At 31.7% G+C, this 22,100-nt stretch overlaps 1 long non-coding RNA gene across 3 annotated transcripts in view; it reads right to left on the bottom strand.

The window, feature by feature from the left end:
• The window catches only part of LOC145276817 (uncharacterized), a 513,337-nt gene that overhangs the window by 132,335 nt on the left and 358,902 nt on the right, over positions 1-22,100 (bottom strand). For 2 of the 3 annotated variants that reach the window (XR_013868018.1, XR_013868020.1), the window contains exon 3: positions 17,540-18,273. This is a non-coding gene — a long non-coding RNA (uncharacterized LOC145276817). Of the gene's footprint in view, positions 1-2,033; positions 2,781-17,539; positions 18,274-22,100 lie in introns of those variants that run through there. The other variant, XR_013868019.1, reaches the window with a different exon arrangement.

Below are 22,100 nucleotides of genomic sequence, written 5' to 3'. Positions count from 1 at the left end.
TTTATCATTCGGACTATCACTTATTAGCTTAGATTATTGTATTACATCGTGATAGACGGGAACAACAAGTATCTATTCTAATGCAAGCATCCTTGAAGTAGATCTAGACGATTTCTCAGATATGTATGTCTTATAAATGCAAAGTTTTCATCTGTGTTTTATACGGTTTATATTTGCTGGGTCTCCTAACTTTATATCATTTAAGTTCAAATTCAATTTTTTTCGAACTTTCCGTCCCTTTTTTTTCGAACTTTCCGTCTTAGGGCTGATTTTTTAAAATTTCTTATTGTCTTATAGTTCCTATTGATACTAGTTTTGCAATTGCTATCTTCCTTATCACATTTTCCCAATTAATAGTCGTATTTTCGTTTTCTCCTAGTAAACTTGAAGGAAGTTAAATGGTTTAAACGATCTCTTTATTAATTTGCAATGGGTGCACCCTTGGTATATTTAAGAATTACCCCCTGTTATCTCTTCACATTAATATAAGCTATCAAAACTCAAATAATTGTATATATATATATATATATATATATATATATATATATATATATATATATATATATCCAAGCAAAGATGTATGTATACACCAAAGCACGTTCATGTGTAGTATATATATATATATATATATATACATATACATATATATATATATATATATATATATATATTATCAGTTCAGCCCAGATTTGCTCGCTCCCTATTTACTGTCTATAACTTACCCTACGTGTGATTACACTTTATGTAATATTTCAAATGGTTAGAGTAAAATTTGTCTCAGTAATTTCGTAGAGACCACTGTGATCAATTTGTTAAAACTTTGACCCGAATTTAGACGCTTTAACATTTGTTATTTTGGTTTTAAATCGAAATAGGAAGTTTTACCAATGTGAAAGTTACCTACATCTAAAATCTCAAGACTTGTCACCCAAAATTAGTGGAGGAATTTGGTAGAATCTGCAAAGGTAAACTCTTTCAAATTTGACATCTTGGCAGCAACACACACACACACTCTCTCTCTCTCTCTTTCTATATATATATATATATATATATATATATATATATATATATATACACTGCACGTCTGTATGCAAAATTGCCTTTTGCGAGAAAAATTCTCACCGAGAAACGGGAAACAAAGCTTGTTGTATTTCATATCCTTTATGTTAAATTTGAAAGATTTAGACCTCCAATTGGCTGCTAGAGACCGAAAAAGTCATACATATTTTAACTTTGACTCCTTGACAGTCTAATTTTCGGTAAAAATCCGTTATAAAGCTTCCGATATTTCTGAATACATTTTATGTAGAATTTCAAATGTTTAGCCCAAAAATTGCATAAGTAATTTGATAGAGACTTTAGAGGTCAAATTTTGTAATTTGATCCCAATTTTGATCCCTTATAATATACTGGTTTTGGTTCGATTCAGATTAAAATTTAGACTCATGTCCAAAATTTGAAGTGTTTACACCCAAAATCAGCGTAGTGGTTTGGTAGATTTTTTAATTCAAAAGGTTTAACTTTGACCTCTAGGCAGAAAAAAGAATTTTTGAACGAAATCTGTTTAAAAACATTTTCCAAAACTCAACCTTCCTTATGTAAAATCTCAAGTCTGTAAACAGAAAATTGACAGACTAGTTTGGTAGGGAAATGTACTCACACAGACACACACACGCATACAGACAGACAATTTATAATATATATATATATATATATGTATATATATATACATGTGCATATATATATGTGGGTGCGCGTGTGTGTGTGTGTGTGTGTGGTCGTGTGTGTGTGTGTGTGTGTAGTTTCCCGAGCAAGTCGTCGCAATGTCAGAAAATATCCTTTACTATGATAGTTATTCATGTAAATATTGTATTTATAAATGGACAGAAAATTCTCTGTCAATTTATATTGTATCAAATATATAGTAGTGGTTATAAACGTTATATATAAACACTTGGGTGTCACTAGCTAGTATCAGAATCTCATCATTCATTTCTTCATCATAATATTGCCTTATGTATATCCATACTCACCCACTTTTATTGAAAAATAATCAATTCAGGTAACTTGATTAGGCACTTGAGCTGACATCTATTTTATGTATGTTTCAGTCATCGCCACAATTCCCATCCGGAACTAGGAACAAGTCTCTTTCACAAACGACGGCGTGAGCTCAGTGAATACTCGGCGGATGGCGGCGATCAGGCTGGTCTTCGTGTTGTATGGAGGTCGTGTTGGTGATGTCCTCAACGTTTTGCCAAACGAAGTAGTTCATCGGGTTCAGTTCGGGGGAATAGATGAGCATTAAGATAAGGGTACAAAGTTTTATCACTCCTGCTGAAGTCAAACCCGATTCTCTTTTGACTTGTGGGGCGGCACCGAGTCTTACTGGCACATCCCAGCTTTGCTATCGGCCATTTAATTGCATTAGGGGATCATTATACCTTACACCGCATTCACGTACGCTTTGACGTTGACTTTCAACTCGACTTCGAAGATGTGAGATGGCATGATGTGAAACCACGCCCAAAGCCGAAAGCGTGACGGGAAGCTTTGTTTTCATCTCCTTGGGCATAACCCTATTATTCGTGGCAATCCACCAATTCATTTTAAGGGTGCTTCCTATGGTTCTTTTGTCATATCTTGGATCGGTAGAAAGCGTGAGTTTTACAGCGGTGTGTCTTCAATCTCTGTAGTTGACTATTATGAGATTTTCGGGCATGAGGGAAGCCCCTATCTCTCTTGGTATCTGGACACAAGTTTAAGAAATAATAGATGGTCTGCAACAAAATAAAAAAATTACAATGCTGTAGACCAAATCATTAACTGATGAATATATTAAAACCAATTTTGCAGACAGGCAGACGTATGTATATATATATATATATATATATATATATATATATATATATAGATATATAGATATTTAGATGTATGTGTATATATATATATATATATATATATATATATATATATATATATATATATATATATATATGAAGAAAGTGAGAGAGAGAGAGGGAGAGAGAGATACGAAAAGAGAGCAGGATAGTAATTCAGGACACAAGAGAGGCTTAAAAAGATAGAGCGCTCCAGAAAAGAGTACAAGTAAGTGGGCTTTAGAATCGCTGACTTTATCATGCATGAGATAGCTTCCTACAACAGAATTTCAGCACATACTGTAAGAACGGTTAGAACAAAGCCATAAATATGGGCATCTAATAAAGTGTAAGCAATAACATATTTACCGATAGCAGATGCGGGTGTAATGTATGAATATTATAGAAAATCACACAATTTTATTTAAAAAGTGCTTTTAACAATAATGTATTTAACAGTATAAAAAATCCAAATACTGGGAAAAAGTTTGGAGCCGACTCTTTTGTATAATTGTATTGAGACAAACTATGGAGAATATGTTATAGTTAGTAAAAAGTCTCTTTATTTTTATTACTTCATTTTATCGTGGACAACAATGCTATGATAAATTTATAGTAAGAACATCCACAATATTTTTACGTCATTCGTTTTCAATAAGCTGCATATGTGACCCGAGTTTTCGGGTTTCATTTCTAATTTATTACTTAAAATAAAACTAATACATTTTCTATTGCATTCAAATCATAGGCCTTGCTGGCAACTTCATAAAGATGACTTAAAAATAAATATATGACGTTGAAATAATATGCAGTAAGTCATTCATAAAATTTATAAAGAAATATTGGTTTCAAATGCTGCTGAAAAATAATTTTATATATATTAGCATAAATATAGCTATTTAATATATGGTCTCCACTAGAATCTCGCGGCACGGAATTAACATTCGTAACAAAATGCAATATAGTATATGAAATCATTCTTCACAAGATTAAATGGCGCGCACAATACTTAATAGTTTACTTTGATGCATTTAAAAGACTCTCAGCCGCCTGTTCTACGGTGTACGTATGTTTTACTTCAGAACCACTTAGGTAGAAACTGGGATTTTCCACTGACAGTAACTTATATATGGTGCGTTAGTAAAAAAAAAGAAACAATATTTGGCATACTCCAAGCCGACCTTTAATTTCACTATTAAATGAAAGACATAGGATATGCAATCGTTATCAGGGTTTAGTCTTATGTTGTGTGTATGTAACATCTCATTAAAAGTGTATATTCATTATTTAAAAGGAAAGAGCATAGCGTAACAAAATGGATATGGGGGTAATGATAGGAACAGTATTAGTATAGACGCCAGTGACTTATTCCGGTAAGTAAGAAATACATCTCAATTCATTTCACAGCATAATAACATGTGTTTAAGCTTCTTGTAGTACATAATAGATTACACTTTAGAATTACTATCAACAGGCGTCAAGTATCTACGTATGATATTTTTAATTGCGTTTTCTCGATTCTGAAGTTCAGCGGAATATGATCCTGATATAATATATTAATTGGGTTTGAATTTAATAGTTGACTAATATTGTTATCAGGGTTTTTAAGAGATTGTACTATCCGTTGCAGTAATACTATTTTGGGGAATGAAATCATTAATTTTTTTTATTATGAATATTTTGTTCCTTTGTGGGCAGCCATTTTTAAAGTTCCAGAGGCTGGAGTTTATGCTCCTTGCTTTTTCATATAGAGAAGTATTGAAAGTGTTATTGGACGTGAAAATGCGGACATCAAAAAATGAAAATGTATTATTATTATTATTTAACACGACTGTAAATTTAAGAATTGAGTTTTGTTGAAAAGGATACTGTATTTGGTATATCTTTCCATTATTTTCGGCTAAAATAAGGAAGCTGCCCATGTAGCGTACATATATGCGGGCTTTATATTATTTAAAGATATTTTGTTCTCTAAATCAGTCATGGAGGGTCAGGCCAAGGACTGATTCCATTGCCACTGCGTCTATTTGAGTATGCATGTTGCTGTTGGCGTCATAGAAGCGTACTTCCGTAGTGCAGATTAATAGTATTTTTTTAAACTATCATACGTAGATATTTGCCGTCTGTTGACAGTAATTCTTACTACAAGAAGTTTAGAACACAAAACCGTGTGGTCAGAAACAACTCTTCGCCGGTTATAAAAAACGTTGGAACAAAATAATGTAGTGTATGGATTTAAATGCTCTATGGGAGAATGTAACTCCGAAAATAATACATACATTGGGCATAAAACGAAAACATTGTCCCGGCGAATAACCATTCATCTAAATAACACTAGTTCCATAAATATTTGATAAAAGAACATAACTCTCCCCCTCTAATCTTAGAAAGGTCCTCGTATACAACAGAAACATTATACAACATGAAAATATTGTTAAAAATAAAAAAAAAAATCTTGAAGCATGGTATAGTAGAACCCTTCAACCCACAATAAATAATATTGCATGTGAGAAAAACAGCAACGCTCTCAAATGCCTTGCGTAGTTCCTATTGGACGTACTTTGTTAACGGTGCCCACGAACTTGCTGATTTTAATACTTGCATTTTCATCGACCTATATTTTTAATCGATTCTTCATCGACTCTTTATATTTTAACACATCTACGTGTACTGTATATTTTAGTTTTCACTTTTAATTCTCATTTTCCCTCCTTCAGACTTTTACTTCAACACCATATGATGATTAGCGGACGAATCGAAAGCGCTCGTAACAGCAACAACTATGAAACTTTTATTAATATTTTTGATTTTGATGCAACAAAGATTATACGGAAAATGGAAAAATTAAAAAAAAAGAATCATAAAGCAAAGTGTTTCCGTTGCACTTAATAATATTTGGTTAAATATATATATATATATATATATATATATATATATATATATATATATAATTGATTGTTCGTTGTTAATGCGCAATGCCAGTGGGCGTGGCTTATTGATAACGATTTGATTTCTGGGTTTCGCAAATCGAGAGCTCTCTGTCGATCCATATTGAAGACGTTCAGAGATGAAACAATATTATTCTGAAATTCTTACAGGTATCTGTATTAATATTTTTTATAAGTATTTTATTAGTATGTTGTAAAACGGAAAGAGAAGTATAAGACGTATACAAGGCGAATACAAAGCAATTCCGTGCCCCTTAAACATCCCATGAATAACTCTTTTAGATGAAAAATAATATATGAGAAATGCCGAATGATAACATTCCGTGTGAAATTCTATCAGTAATGTTTTAGTTTAATAGGCTTTTAATCGCTGCCCGATTATTGTTTTTTGACACCATATTGTCTTGTATTTAACCGCTCGAAAATGTACCCAAAACTATAATAATTTATTACAAGACACACTAACAGACAGTCAATAAGATTGGCCGGATTTTCGAAAGGAGCGATCATTTTTATATAAAGTGAACATGTAAAAGTTAATGACAAATGTATTTAATGATAAAGCCAATACGAGTAGAGAGATGTCAAACATAAAACAATGTAGAGAAATACCCGGTTGAAATATGAAAGTAGGCCGTGAAAATTAAACCGGGGAAACTGTGCTGTCTTTGGTCCCTAAGACATAGTTTACATTGTGTGCTCCTAATAATTTAACATAAGTGTTATTCTAACGGATACATTTGACTGCAGATATCCATAAACCTTCATTAGATACTAGGTACGTGTCTGATCAAAAGTTATTTATAAGTGACGTTTGCTTTTGCAAAGCTTTCTATTCATGTTCGTATGCTTATATATATATATATATATATATATATATATATATATATATATATATATATATATATATGAAAGTGGTCACCCACTATTAAAAGACCCTCATTTTTTAAATACAATTTAATTGAAATAAAAAAGAAACATTGTATTATGGAGGAATGTAATTATAAACGCATTATTATTTATTTTTTGTCGATTTTCTCAAAAAATATCTTCATAAGGTTAAGTAGTTCTGTCCGGGAGTATTTTTTCTTTCTTCTCTTCTTTATTTTTGCGTTAGCTGAAGATAATTTCTCGGAGAAGAACGAAATAGAAAAGAGCATCTTGCGCTGTAGAAACACCTGTGTTTAACTCCGGTTATCGATTGGAAGTGAAAACGATAAGGATGGTCACACAATTTTTGGAGACACTTACAAAAATAAACGAAACATTTTAAAACTTTTAAGTATCGAAAGTAATGATAAAATTATTTTTATTTCTTTATTTGATTTCCGATATCTCTCTACCATAACAATATTTTTTTAACATTTTCTTTTAATTTTTAATTCAACAATAAGTATATAAAAATATATGTGACCATCATCTCATTTAAACGTTCGCTCGACAACCGGAGGATAATACACGTTGTTCTACGGGCCAAGACAAAGTTTTGTATTCCTACTTACTCCAAAGCATTTGGTTCACCTAAAATCAAATTAAAGAAACTAAATTTATTGACAGTACTTTTCCGCCACATATATTTTGCTGCATTGAAAAAAATGAATTGATGAGATCGGTCGAAGACCATCAAAGCATGGGCTTCATTTGGAGACACCTTAGACTTCAGAAAATATTTTGGAGCTTCATCGGCGTCGAACCACTTACGCACAAGATAATCATATTATGTTATCCTTCTAAATTCTCTGAAGTTGTGATCATTTGTAATATACGTTACGTCTAATTCAGAAGCATGTTCGGGAACAGTTCTGCGGTGATCGGTTTGGACTAAAGCTCAATTGATCGTTGCTAACATCCGCTGGCCAACCACTGCACTCATCATCTACAAAACCTCTCGTCGACACCACGAAACTTCATAAAACTATCATTGTGTATTCTGTTCAGTAGTGGTTTTGGACATACGCTTCATTCAATTTGCTAGCAGTTCAGCAGCTTTTTGGACTAGCTTGAATTGAAATTAGACAATTGTGCGAATTTGTTTTATTTCATCCTGTATTCCACGTTCTAAAATTGAGAATTGTTTTAAAATGATTGTAGTTTAAACGATCCTGTTAATCATGTTGTTGTCGTCTTCTTAAATGAAATATAAAATAAAAGTATTGTAACGAAATCTCATTTTAAATCCAAATGAAAAATATCTGCAAGAAATTTCTACTCATATATATATATATATATATATATATATATATATATATATATATATATATATATATATATATATAAGGTTTCTGACGATACATATTGTGTTGTACATATTTTTTCTCATGCGGCCTTGAAATAACTGAACAATCGTTTTCTTGATAATTCGCCAACGGGTTAATTAGCAAAGCATCGTGCGGGAGAAAAATCCGTCTTTTTTTGTCTTTTACACACACACATACACACACGCATACATACATGTATATATATATATATATATATATATATATATATATATATATATATATATATATATATACTTTCCTATTGAGGCAAAATTAAGCGTACGGTTAACCCCGAATGTTTCACTTGACAGCAAAACAATGTATACATATGGCAGACTTATGCTATAAACACTAAAACTGTTCAAGCTACGATTTTAATTTAAATAGTTACACAATGTTTTACTTAATGATGATAATCGGGACTTCAAAAGTGTTTTAAAGCTCATTCTGAAATTAAGTATTATCATTTTTATTATTTATCCGTGCGTGATGCTAAGGTTTATAATATTTTTTTAAAAAAATGCCTAATTTCTTTTCACCGGGTGCAGTTCAATCCCAAATCTCGGGCAACGTAATAAAGCGAAGTTGGTGACTGTCGTGAAAAATATCTTCTGACTGTTTGTGTTCCACACACGAAAACCACATTATAAGGGCATGCAAATAGCCGACAACCATACTAATAAAATACTTATTTTTCGTCTCTTTCGACATTTTCCTCGTCTTTATTCTTCGCCTTATTTTTTGTCCTTTTTATTTTCTTTGCTGTTATTTTGTTTTAATCACCATTACGCAAATAAGATATGATACAAAATAGCGGACCTGTGGCTTCTACCGATTTTCCTTGCTTTTTTTTTCTTTCCTACTTTGTTCTTTACTATTTTTATAATTAATCTTATTTTTCTTTTTTTCTTCTTCAACGTAAAACTTATAAACAATTTCTTACGGGATGTTTGAAGAAATATATATTTTTTTACAAAGCGACACTAAATACCAAGTCCCAAATGTCAGCCAATTGTAAGGGTGAATGTGTGTATTGGAGTTATTAGGACAGTCTTGAAATAAGTGTTTATAGAATAATTTGGTATAATTATCTTATTTTCGAGGACGCCTACACAATAACTTGTTTACCTCTGACTTTAAGATAATGATTTTTTAGCAAGCTTGAAAGCAAACCAGTAGAAGAGAGGTCGACAGGAGGGAAGTTTTAGGGAAGAAGTGTTCATGAAATATGTGGTTAGATTAAGGCAATAATAGGAAGTTGGCGAATTTATTGACAGTAATTTTGGTTAGACGAATCTTATTTGTGAAGAATTGGAAGGTCGGACTCATAGATTTGAGCTCAGTCGAACACTTGCTAATAAAATAGCGACAGCGCAGGGAAAGCCTGACATCGTGTCTTCTGCGAGGAAAGGCTTCAGAGAAAGGAAAAGTGAATCACCTATTAGATTATGATTCTATTTTGAACCCAGACAAAGCAGTATATGGTGTTTCGAGAAGCACCTGCATAGGTGTGTTCACAATATTCAATATGAGAACGGATTAAGCCCGCCGACATGTAGAAAAGTGCTTCAGCTGCGAGATATCTACTGAAGCAGTAGAATATTCAAACCTTTTTTCCGGCGACCTTGACTACGGATTTTATGTACTTGCTCTATATAAGATCAGTGGTAAAGGTCGGACAAAAAAGTGTGCCTATACATTCGGCGTCCTAAAGGTCATAGGCGTTCATATCAATAGAGATCAGATATCGATTAGAACTGTGATGATAGAAAGATTATAGTTTTCCCTTTTGCACGTCTTGCTCAAGATTAGAGAGGAGAGAACCAAAGTGGCTTTAGCCGGTCCTCGTCTTAGAAGTGTGTCTATAGATGGTAGGGGTGTCTGCATTAATGCCTACGGTTATTTTATTATCTGATTTGGGAGATGATGGGTAAAGATCAATAAGAAAGTTTGGCCTAGTAGGGAAGCCTGATGAATGTCGCCCTTTACACTGTGAGTTTCTGATTTCTGACCATCAACGACTACGTTTATAAATTTATCAGAGACAATAAAAATTATAAAAAGAATATTGCGTTGTCATAGCCCTACTTCAGGACACATAGGATACTTATTTGGTTTATAGAGAAGGTGATGACTAATCGCCTGAATCTTTTATTACGGGGCAGATAGAAGAGTAATTCGAGGATATTGGAAAGCATGTCTCTTTAATAAAGAACTATGACTGCAAGTTGGGATTTTGTTGAAATTTCATGGAGGGTATAAATCGATCTATGCCGACAATTAATCATTCATTCAGGTCTGATAGAATAGAGAAGATGGTGCGAAAAGGAATATCTGTTATAAATATACGAAAGCTATCCCTATCAGCCATGAGTATCGAAATACTGTTTGATAGCCAGGTACATCTGATGACTTATTACATTCTGTTCTTATTTAAACCGAAACACCCGAGTGGCCCTTAGATTCTATTTGGGACAGAACGGGGGGAGCATAGCTCTGGGCAAAATGTATGGAAAATGTTTAAAAGACGTGCATACTGACCGTCAGTGACAGGCACATCAGTAGGTGCGTGAATAATCTGAGTTATGTAACGTTTTAGTTGTCTAGCAATTCAACATTGTGGACGTCAGAATCACCATAGGCGTGAATATTAGCTGAATTGTAAGGAGACAGGAAATGGTTAATTTCCTTCGAGATGCTCTTAAAGATAATAACTCCCCTGTTGTGCAGACGAGAGGGGGCAATTGTGAACGCGCTAGTGTACGTTTTGCTTAGAAGCACATATAGTGAAAATTCGGACATTCTCTTGGGATGTCCCTACCACATGAAATATTATATCTAATGAAGACACCTATTTCAACCCCATGGCAGGCTAAAAGAGTGATTTGAATGTTAAGTTAGAGTATCCTTTCATCACGAAGTTTTCTAGGAAAGCAGTCGGTCCGATGCCGGATCCTCACAGGAACAATTGGTCTAGGTTGAGTTTCTTTAACTGGAATTCAACCTCTGGAAGGTTGAAATGCAGACCAATTATATGAGAGAAGGAGAGCTGGTAGTAAGAATCTACGTCGGATGTTGGAGTTCTGGATTTGCAATGTGGGATTTTCATGATTGAATGTGAAGATTTGTGGAAGATGTTGTGTTGTCTTATTTATTATCATATAAAAATGTCAGTTTTTTTAGTTTTCATACGCTTACAACCATGTTCTTAAAACAATGTGTTTGGTCCGTAAATTGAGATAAATTCGTGCAATAAACGCATAAACCCAAGATAAATATTTAATATCATGCTGAGTACTTAAAATGTATAGTGAGGAGACAGTAGAGGAATAATAGCTGATGAGCAAAATGTTAGACTGTTGTCTAACCACGATTTCTTCACAATATTCGTCGCATATTGTTAAATAAAAAGAACAAAATGGGATATAACAAATGTGGAAGTTGAAAAAGACGAATCACGTTTTAAGATATATACTGTAGTTTTTTTTACGTTTTTGCGTAAACATAAAAAGACTGCATTTAAATCAATGTAAATAGAAGTCTTTATATCTAAGCACAATGATATAAAATAGTCTATTGCAATAAAAAAACAATATTTGAAAATAATGACATAAGAACACGTTGTAAAGCAATGATACTTGGGCCTACATTCTAAAAATATACTTAATGGTTTAATAGAGTGGTGTGTGTAAAAGTCAGTTTATATAAAGAAATATATATATGTATATAGATATATATAAGTATATGCATACATATATATTATATATATATATATATATATATATATATATATATATGGGTATGTGTGTATATATGTATACACAGTTTATTACATGACTCTCAAAGAGTTAAATTATCTAGAAGAGCAAACCTATGTAATTGTCAGTTGTGATAATATTTGAGATTTAATTCTAAAAGCTAAATACATATCTTAACAATTATTATGAATATAATTATTTTTGTGTTCTTGTAAAATTATGCGAATTACGGTTGAATAATTTAATATAAATTTTAAAAAAACGCAACAGGAACGAAAATTTTCACAATCTATGAACAAATGTATACCGATTTTGAACATGACAGAAATTACTGAATATTTTTCTCAAGAGAAAATATTAATTCTATCGAACGGGTGATAATCTAAAAATAAACTAATAATCGGAATGATTTTCTAATATTCCTTTGGCGATCAGACTATGAATTATCGATACGTAATAAGAATTGCACAAGTTTCAACAAAAATAAACCCAGCAGGCCAAAAATATTATATATTTAGAGACGGGCAATTCAACATATTACCCATGCGGGAATAATAATTGAATTACGAAAATCGTCGAATGAGACTGTATAGCTCACCCACAAAAAATGTCTCTGCACGAATGCACACATAGATATAGATACAGACTTACACATGCACCCTCATACATGTCAATAGGGGTGTAATAGTTTATTAAAAAATAAGAGAATGTATTAGATTAACTTGATATTATAATATATAACCTTATATAAAGTGTCTAAGAAATGCCTATTGGTAAAACAATATACAGAGACAGGAATATAAAAACTGATTTTCTTCATCACAACCTTAGAAGCACATGTATAAAACCAGATATATTCTTTAAAAGGAGGAAAAATGAATGGAGTAAAGAAATAAAAAAACTGAATAACTTTGTAAAGAAATGAAACATGAATTGTCACGCTGCATACTTTAGAAAACCAACACATTGTCCGGAGTAAGAAATGAGTAAAACATACCATTGATATATGGGATGGGAGCAGATAAATAAGAAAGACACGTGTTTTTTTTGCAATGATAACAAAAATGATGTAAATTCCAACAGTACGTGGAAATTATGCAAAAAAAAAAAAAAAAAACTTTTAGTTAGAGCGTAACTAGTGTGGAGATAATAGATTAAAACAACGCAACAGAACATAATTTTAAGGTAAAAAGGTATAAAATAGCAAATAGCTCAACAACTTGACCTGATGAAAATAAGTAATAGTATTTCAAAATCAGCACCACAAATTAGTCAAACAAGCTTAAAAACATAAGGCCTCAAAAATGCGTAACAATTGTTACGACTGAGAATGTAAAGCTTAATCACAGTTTCGTAACATTTACCAAATATCTATATACACTACTCACTCATCATTTTGTCGATTAAAATGTTCAGCTTAATGTACGGTTACGCAATTTTGAATTTATCGTATTTTTATTATATTAGTTTTTCATATTTATCAATTATTGCCATCATATATCATTCGTATTTTTTTTAAGGATTCTCCATTTTTGTGATAATTTCTTCTGGTCTGTATTCTATTACCGTATATTTCGACGTAATAAGGCAACCGTCAGATGAGACAAGATACAACATTGGAACAATCTTAATAAATTGATCATATACCGATTGAATAATCCGACTGCTAAATCACAAAGCAAGGTTAGTTTTGCCTATTAGCCTAGGCAAAACTAACCTTGTTTAGTGATTTAGCAGTCGCCTTATTCAACCGGTGTATGATAAATTATATATGTATCTATGATTGCTGTACTCAATATCTTACTAAATAATAGTTTTTAATATGATTTTTTTCACATGTAGCGTTGTCTTATACGTCGAAATATACAGTATAGTTCTTAATTTTTAGCTGCTGTTATATAGATTGTTCTGTAATCTTATATCTATAGAGTACGTTGTACTGAACATTATGCATCTTACTTTAGAATGACAGTACCACGGCTGTCATAATATACTAATATCTTATTTAGTTTTATCATTCGGACTATCACTTATTACCTTAGATTATTGTATTACATCGTGATAGACGGGAACAACAAATATCTATTCTAATGCAAGCATCCTTGAAGTAGATCTAGACGATTTCTCAGATATGTATGTCTTATAAATGCAAAGATTTCATCTGTGTTTTATACGGTTTATATTTGCTGGGTCTCCTAACTTTATATCATTTAAGTTCAAATTCAATTTTTTTTCGAACTTTCCGTCCCTTTTTTTTGAACTTTCCGTCTTAGGGCTGATTTTTTAAAAAAATGTTATTGTCTTATAGTTCCTATTGATACTAGTTTTGCTATTGCCATCTTCCTTATCACATTTTCGCAATTAATAGTCGTATTTTCGTTTTCTCCTAGTAAACTTGAAGGAAGTTAAATGGTTTAAACGATCTCTTTATTAATTTGCAATGGGTGCACCCTTGGTATATTTAAGAATTCCCCCCTGTTATCTCTTCACATTGATATAAGCTATCAAAACTAAAATAATTGTATATATATATATACACTTGTGCCCGATATTATTCATACCCCTCGGATCTTAGAGATTTCTATAAGAATATTGCTCAAACCAGAAGGTAGACAATATTAAAGGGATTTCAAACTATAAATCAAGCATAAGCATTTAATTTAAACTCAACAAATAAATAAATTATGCAAGTTTGAAACATTATACAAAGAAAAACAATAATGGCACTTGTTCAAAATTATTCATACCTCTCTTACTAATAGTCAATAGCATGCCCTTGATTCTTAATAACTGCCCGTAACCGTTTTGAATATTTATCAACAAGGTTTTTACAAGCATCAACACTGATTTTTGACCATTCTTCAATGCAGTAGTTCTCCAAATCCCTAAAATTTCTAGGTTTCCGCTTTTTAACCTCAGTTTTCAATAGGTTCCAGAGGTTTTCGATAAAGTTCAGGTCGGGACTCTGGCTAGGCCATTCCAAAACATTAATTTGATTATCCTCAAACCATTTCTTGACTATTTTGGTAGTATGTTTTGGATCATTATCCTGTTGAAGGACCCAGTTTGGTCCTAAATCGAGCTTAGCCGCATCCTGTTTAATGTTTTTCTGGAGTATCTCCAAATATTGCTCCTTCTTCATGGTTCCATCTATCTTGACCAAAATACCTGGACCACTAGCCGAAAAGGAGCCCCAAAACATTAGGCTACCACCACCATGTTTCACCGTGGGTATGGTGTTCTTTGGGTTGTAAGCTTCTCCGTTCTTCCTCCAAACGTAAGAAGCATCCATATGGCCAAACAATTAAATTTTTATTTCGTCAGTCCACAAAATACTTGAGAAAACGGACTCTGGAGAATTCACATGGGTCCTAGCAAACTTTAGACGTGCTGCAAGGTGTTTTCCGGTGTGCAATGGAGTCCTTCTTGGTCTTCTTCCTTTCAGACCATTTTCATGCAGAGTCCTTTGCAATGTTTGCCTTGATATTTTATGCCAGAAGACTCCAGATTTTCTAAAATGTCCTTAGTAGTGGTGGTTGGATTTGCATTAACACTTCTTACAATATTCCTGGTGGCTCTAGCAGACATTTTCCTTTTCCTTCCTCTACCAATAAAGTTGTTTGTTGTGTGGTGGCTCTGGAATTTTTTGATGATGCTCTGTACTGTTGCTGTAGGGACCTCAAATTTCTTGGAAATTGACTTGTAACCTAAACCATCCTTATGTGAATTCACAATTTTAGTCCTAAGATCATTACTAAGCTCTTTTTTCTTCCCCATTCTAATAATTTTTATTCTTTTATTGGTTTTCAGTTGATATCATTTTAATTTCTGAAAAATGCAAAAAACGAAATGAAATTAATAAAAGGTTGTATAAGAGCATTCAAAATAAGAATCAAACAGGAAACAAACAGTCAGAAACTCGATTAATACTGAAAAAATAAGGGGGTATGATTATTTTTGAACATTGCATATTTTATAAATAGCTGTATATTTCTTTTATTACAAGTATCCCGAGATTTTAAAATGACGAAAATGATCAGAAGAGGTTTATTAAGAATATGTATCAATATGGACTTAAACAATAAATTCTTACAAAGTTACACCTAATAAACTCAATTTTCAAGGGGGGTATGAATAATATCGGGCACAAGTGTATATATATATATATATATATATATATATATATATATATATATATATATATCCAAGCAAAGATGTATGTATACACCAAAGCACGTTCATGTGTAGTATATATATATATATATATATATATATATATATATATATATATATATATATATACATATATATATATATTATCAGTTCAGCCCAGATTTTCTCGCTCCCTATGTACTGTTCATAACTTACCCTACGTGTGATTACACTTTATGTAATATTTCAAATGGTTAGAGTAAAATTTGTCTCAGTAATTTCGTAGAGACCACTGTGATCAATTTGTTAAAACTTTGACCCGAATTTAGACCCTTTAACATTTGTTATTTTGGTTTTAAATCGAAATAGGAAGTTTTACCAATGTGAAAGTTACCTACATCTAAAATCTCAAGACTTGTCACCCAAAATTAGTGGAGGAATTTGGTAGAATCTGCAAAGGTAAACTCTTTCAAATTTGACATCTTGGCAGCAACACACACACACTCTCTCTCTCTCTCTCTCTCTTTATATATATATATATATATATATATATATATATATATATATATATATATATATATATATATATACACTGCACGTTTGTCTGCAAAATTGCCTTTTGCGAGAAAAATTCTCACCGAGAAACGGGAAACAAAGCTTGTTGTATTTCATATCCTTTATGTTAAATTTCAAAGATTTAGACCTCCAATTGGCTGCTAGAGTCCGAAAAAGTCATACATATTTTAACTTTGACTCCTTGACAGTCTAATTTTCGGTAAAAATCCGTTATAAAGCTTCCGATATTTCTGAATACATTTTATGTAGAATTTCAAATGTTTAGCCCAAAAATTGCATAAGTAATTTGATAGAGACTTTAGAGATCAATTTTTTTGTAATTTGATCCCAATTTTGATCCCTTATAATATACTGGTTTTGGTTCGATTCAGATTAAAATTTCGACTCATGTCCAAAATTTGAAGTGTTTACACCCAGAATCAGCGTAGGGGTTTGGTAGATTTTTTAATTCAAAAGGTTTAACTTTGACCTCTAGGCAGAAAAAAGAATTTTTGAACGAAATCTGTTTAAAAACATTTTCCAAAACTCAACCTTCCTTATGTAAAATCTCAAGTCTGTAAACAGAAAATTGACAGACTAGTTTGGTAGGGAAATGTACTCACACAGACACACACACGCATACAGACAGACAATTTATAATATATATATATATATATGTATATATATACATGTGCATATATATATATGTGTGCACGCGCGCGTGTGTGTGTGTGTGTGTGTGTGTGTGTGTAGTTTCCCGAGCAAGTCGTCGCAATGTCAGAAAATATCCTTTACTATGATAGTTATTCATGTAAATATTGTATTTATAAATGGACAGAAAATTCTCTGTCAATTTGTATTGTATCAAATATATAGTAGTGGTTATAAACGTTATATATAAACACTTGGGTGTCACTAGCTAGTATCAGAATCTCATCATTCATTTCTTCATCACAATATTGCCTTATGTATATCCATACTCACCCACTTTTATTGAAAAATAATCAATTCAGGTAACTTGATTAGGCACTTGAGCTGACATCTATTTTATGTATGTTTCAGTCATCGCCACAATTCCCATCCGGAACTAGGAACAAGTCTCTTTCACAAACGACGGCGTGAGCACAGTGAATACTCGGCGGATGGCGGCGATCAGGCTGGTCTTCGTGTTGTATGGAGGTCGTGTTGGTGATGTCCTCAACGTTTTGCCAAACGAAGTAGTTCAGCGGGTTCAGTTCGGGGGAATAGATGAGCATTAAGATAAGGGTACAAAGTTTTATCACTCCTGCTGAAGTCAAACCCGATTCTCTTTTGACTTGTGGGGCGGCACCGAGTCTTACTGGCACATCTCAGCTTTGCTATCGGCCATTTAATTGCATTAGGGGATCATTATACCTTACACCGCATTCACGTACATTGACTTTCAACTCGACTTCGAAGATGTGAGATGGCATGATGTGAAACCACGCCCAAAGCCGAAACCGTGACCGGAAGCTTTGTTTTCATCTCCTTGGGCATAACCCTATTATTCGTGGCAATCCACCAATTCATTTTAAGGGTGCTTCCTATGGTTCTTTTGTCATATCTTGGATCGGTAGAAAGCGTGAGTTTTACAGCGGTGTGTCTTCAATCTCTGTAGTTGACTATTATGAGATTTTCGGGCATGAGGGAAGCCCCTGTCTCTCTTGGTATCTGGACACAAGTTTAAGAAATAATAGATGGTCTGCAACAAAATAAAAAAAATTACAATGCTGTAGACCAAATCATTAACTGATGAATATATTAAAACCAATTTTGCAGACAGGCAGACGTATATATATATATATATATATATATATATATATATATATATATATATAGATATATAGATATTTAGATGTATATATATATATATATATATATATATATATATATATATATATATATATATGAAGAAAGTAAGAGAGAGAGAGAGAGAGGGAGAGAGAGATACGAAAAGAGAGCAGGAGAGAAAACTCGATATCATTTTGTACTTTACCATCTGTACATTTAATAATGCTAGACTTGTGTAAACAAGTGCATTTTATTCTCTTATGTCTTATTCAATACGGTTTGCCAAAAAAATACGCACTTAAATGTACACTTCTCTTTTAAGTTCTCATTAATAATAAATATTAGCCTCAGAATATAGACGTCTAATGAAGGTTTTCTATTGTGTGTTTATCAATTTCTGTTTAGAATGAAGTAATTCTTAAAACAAATAATAAATGGCTTTTAAAATATAGAGAGTAATAGGTAGAAAGAATTACACTTATGCTGTTGTTGGTGATGTTGTCCCATTTTTAATAAAACTAAGAAATTTTTATGAAAATTACATAAGTTTTAATTTGAAAAGTGTGCGTCTGTATCCTCAGCAACACTGATATCTCCTTAAATCAGATTTTTAATATATAGAACATTAATAGCAAACACTGTGTGTATTAATTATTTATTCAATTTCAGTTATTAACTCGTAGTTTAAGATAGAAAAATAGTTTCGCACAAAAGAAAGTTCAAATAATTGTGATCAAGTTGGATGCCGTTTGAAGTCTTATTTTGAAAGATTGCCTTACTATCAAAGATTCGACTTCACGTCAAAGTATTAATTATTTCAAAAACATACTGTTTTAAGTAATATCTCTATCAAAGTCGAGAAGATCAGCCCGTAGATTTGAGTCATGGATCTGCTGGTCCCGTTTATAGTTTATTAGACATTTACTATATATACATATTTCCATTTGGAAATAATTTACATTTTTATAAATATGAGAGATCCTCTACTCAGAAAAAAAAAATTATATTATGAAAAATGGTATCATACGTTTGGATGTGTTAATTTGGTTGAAATTGTGCCCTCTCAGTTGTTTAGATATAAAGATAGACGTTGCTAATGACGACTAGTTGTATCGTAATTTACTTTACAAATGTAAATAAAAATACATACCGAAAGTGTGCTGCAAGTCGGAATACACCCTCCCTCTCTCTCTGTCTCTCTCCCTCTCTCTCACACACACCCTCTTTCTCTATCTCCCTTCCTCTCTCTCTCTCTTTGTATATATACATATATATATATATATATATATATATATATATATATATATATATATATCCATGCGAGGTCTTTTTTCTTATCTTAAGTCATATGCAATTATGTAAAATGTAAAAACGACGGAAATACAGATCATATAGCAACATGTTTGTTACAGTTTCACGAAATTCTAATTCCATAAAAAAAATGTTGTATCAATACTAATGGATGTTACGCACCCGACAGAAAAAAAAATAGTCTTCGACATGAAATGCATATATTTTCAATTAATCTGTCCGAAGTTATCGATAAATACACAACCAACATAAGGATCCGCTACGACGTAGTTGTTGTTGTTATTATTATTATTATTATTATTATTATTGTTATTGTTATTATTATTATTATTATTATTATTATTATTATTATTATTATTATTATTATTAATGCTGTTGTTATTATACGAATGAATTATATTAGTGTGATTAATAGAATTATATTTCTTATTATTATTTATATTATCAATTTACTGATATTGATGCAATTATAAAATTACTATAATTGTAATAATTTTAGCAACCTTGGAATCACTAATGAAAAATAAAAAAGACGAAAGACACCTAATAATTAAAATACAATGGAAGACCACGTCGAATAGATAAACTATTATCGGGAAATAGAATCCACTTCTCTGATGGGACTAACCTCGGTTGATATCAAACAAAACTGGCGTGAAAACTTTAGGTTAATGAAACAGCCAATGGCGCATAGCACCAATGAAATTTCCACTCTAAAAGAGTGAGATTATTGTCACGATTATGATAAGTATTATCTCATTAATAACAAAGAAGAAGACCGGTAAGTGTTAGCGTAAACTCAGTAAATAATAGCTATTAAGAGTTATCGAAAATAAGTCTGCAATGCTGGAGACGTGTTTAAGCACTGATTCTTATAATGACTTGAGTTATAATCCTTAAATGGAAAGAATTAAGGAAGATAGAAGAATCATCTTGTGAGAAACAATGTCTACTTAGCAGAAACCGAGGTTATTTCACATCAAATTATTAAATGAGTGTTTAATTAGAAGAGGATTATGGAATTAGATGCACACATTAAATGTATGCATATAATGTACTTAGATTACACTATTCTTGTATATGGGCGTGTAACTCTGCGTATCTTCGTCTACTAAGATCAAAACGAAAAAATGAATTACTAAAATTTTCATAGAATCTGTCATATAATATATATGTAATATGTTTATTTAGGAAATAACCACCTGCTTTAAACTCAATTATAACAAAGAAGAAAATCATTTATTAAAATTTCATGATTAAAAAAAATAAACGTTTACCTACGTAATAAAACAAAGCAAATGAAAAATTAAGCAGTCACTTGCATTTTATAGAACAATATAACTTTTATCTGCTGAGTTATTTAGGACATTTTTAAATAAGAACACACAAAAAAGGGTTTATTAACCTTTCACAAATATTTTGTTTCGGAAAAACACAACAAAATAAATTACGACTAAAAGTCGAGAAGTTGCATTGGCACCTTGCTTTTTTATTCTAAAATAACAAAACATAAAAAAAACAACAGTCATCGTTTATGAAGCTTTTGGCAAGGATCAAACAAAAAAAAACGTTTAATATATTTTATGATTATATTTTTCTATAGTAATGAAAAAAAATAAATACCTTTTTTATAACATACAAATATATTAAGTATTAACAGATAAGTATTACCAGATAAGTTTCTCTGAAACAGAAAAAAGGTCTAACAAAATACCGATTAATAACTGCGAGGCAATAGTTTTAATCCATATACACAATAGTTACAGAGTATTTCCCTGTTTAATGTTAACCAAAACTAAAAGGAATTATATAATTTTAAGCAATTCGCTTTACTTCAAGTAACTAGAATATAAGCTAGTCTGACTTTTAATTTAACTTTTACCTACCACAAACTACACACTAAGTATAAATACAGCAGTTCCTTTATCTACGATATTTATTCAATAAACACATCAGAAACTTTTTCCTATAACCGTCTGTTATGCTATAATAACTTGCAAAGGTAAAGTGTCACGAGCAATCATATCAAAACAGAACGCAGCAAGAATCATGAAACATTCCCACTGACATGTGTAATCTCCATTTATTGAAAGTGAGCACGGTCAATATTTATGTAAAGTAACTGATGATAAAATTGTCGATAAGCAATCAGCGCCAGTAATGTGTCAGATTACAATGAATTAAAACATATTTTCTAATAGATATTATAACTGATGGAAGAGGTACTGTCTGCTACCTACAGCTTCGGAAGGGAACAAATGTGAATCTCACGTCAAATGATAAATTTTATATACAAGCTCTTTCAATAGTCTTTCAGAAAATATTTACTAGACAACTAAGTTTCGAACGCATTAGTTCACACATGCTCACTCAATTTTATAAATCCATATAAAAGGAGATGCAACCCTAAAATGTGGAAGCCATATC

This window comes from Euprymna scolopes, chromosome 5 (genome assembly GCF_053919585.1).
Source record: "Euprymna scolopes isolate OS-2025 chromosome 5, ASM5391958v1, whole genome shotgun sequence".
NCBI lineage: Eukaryota > Metazoa > Mollusca > Cephalopoda > Sepiida > Sepiolidae > Euprymna > Euprymna scolopes.
This window is presented reverse-complemented; position numbering and strand designations above follow the sequence as displayed.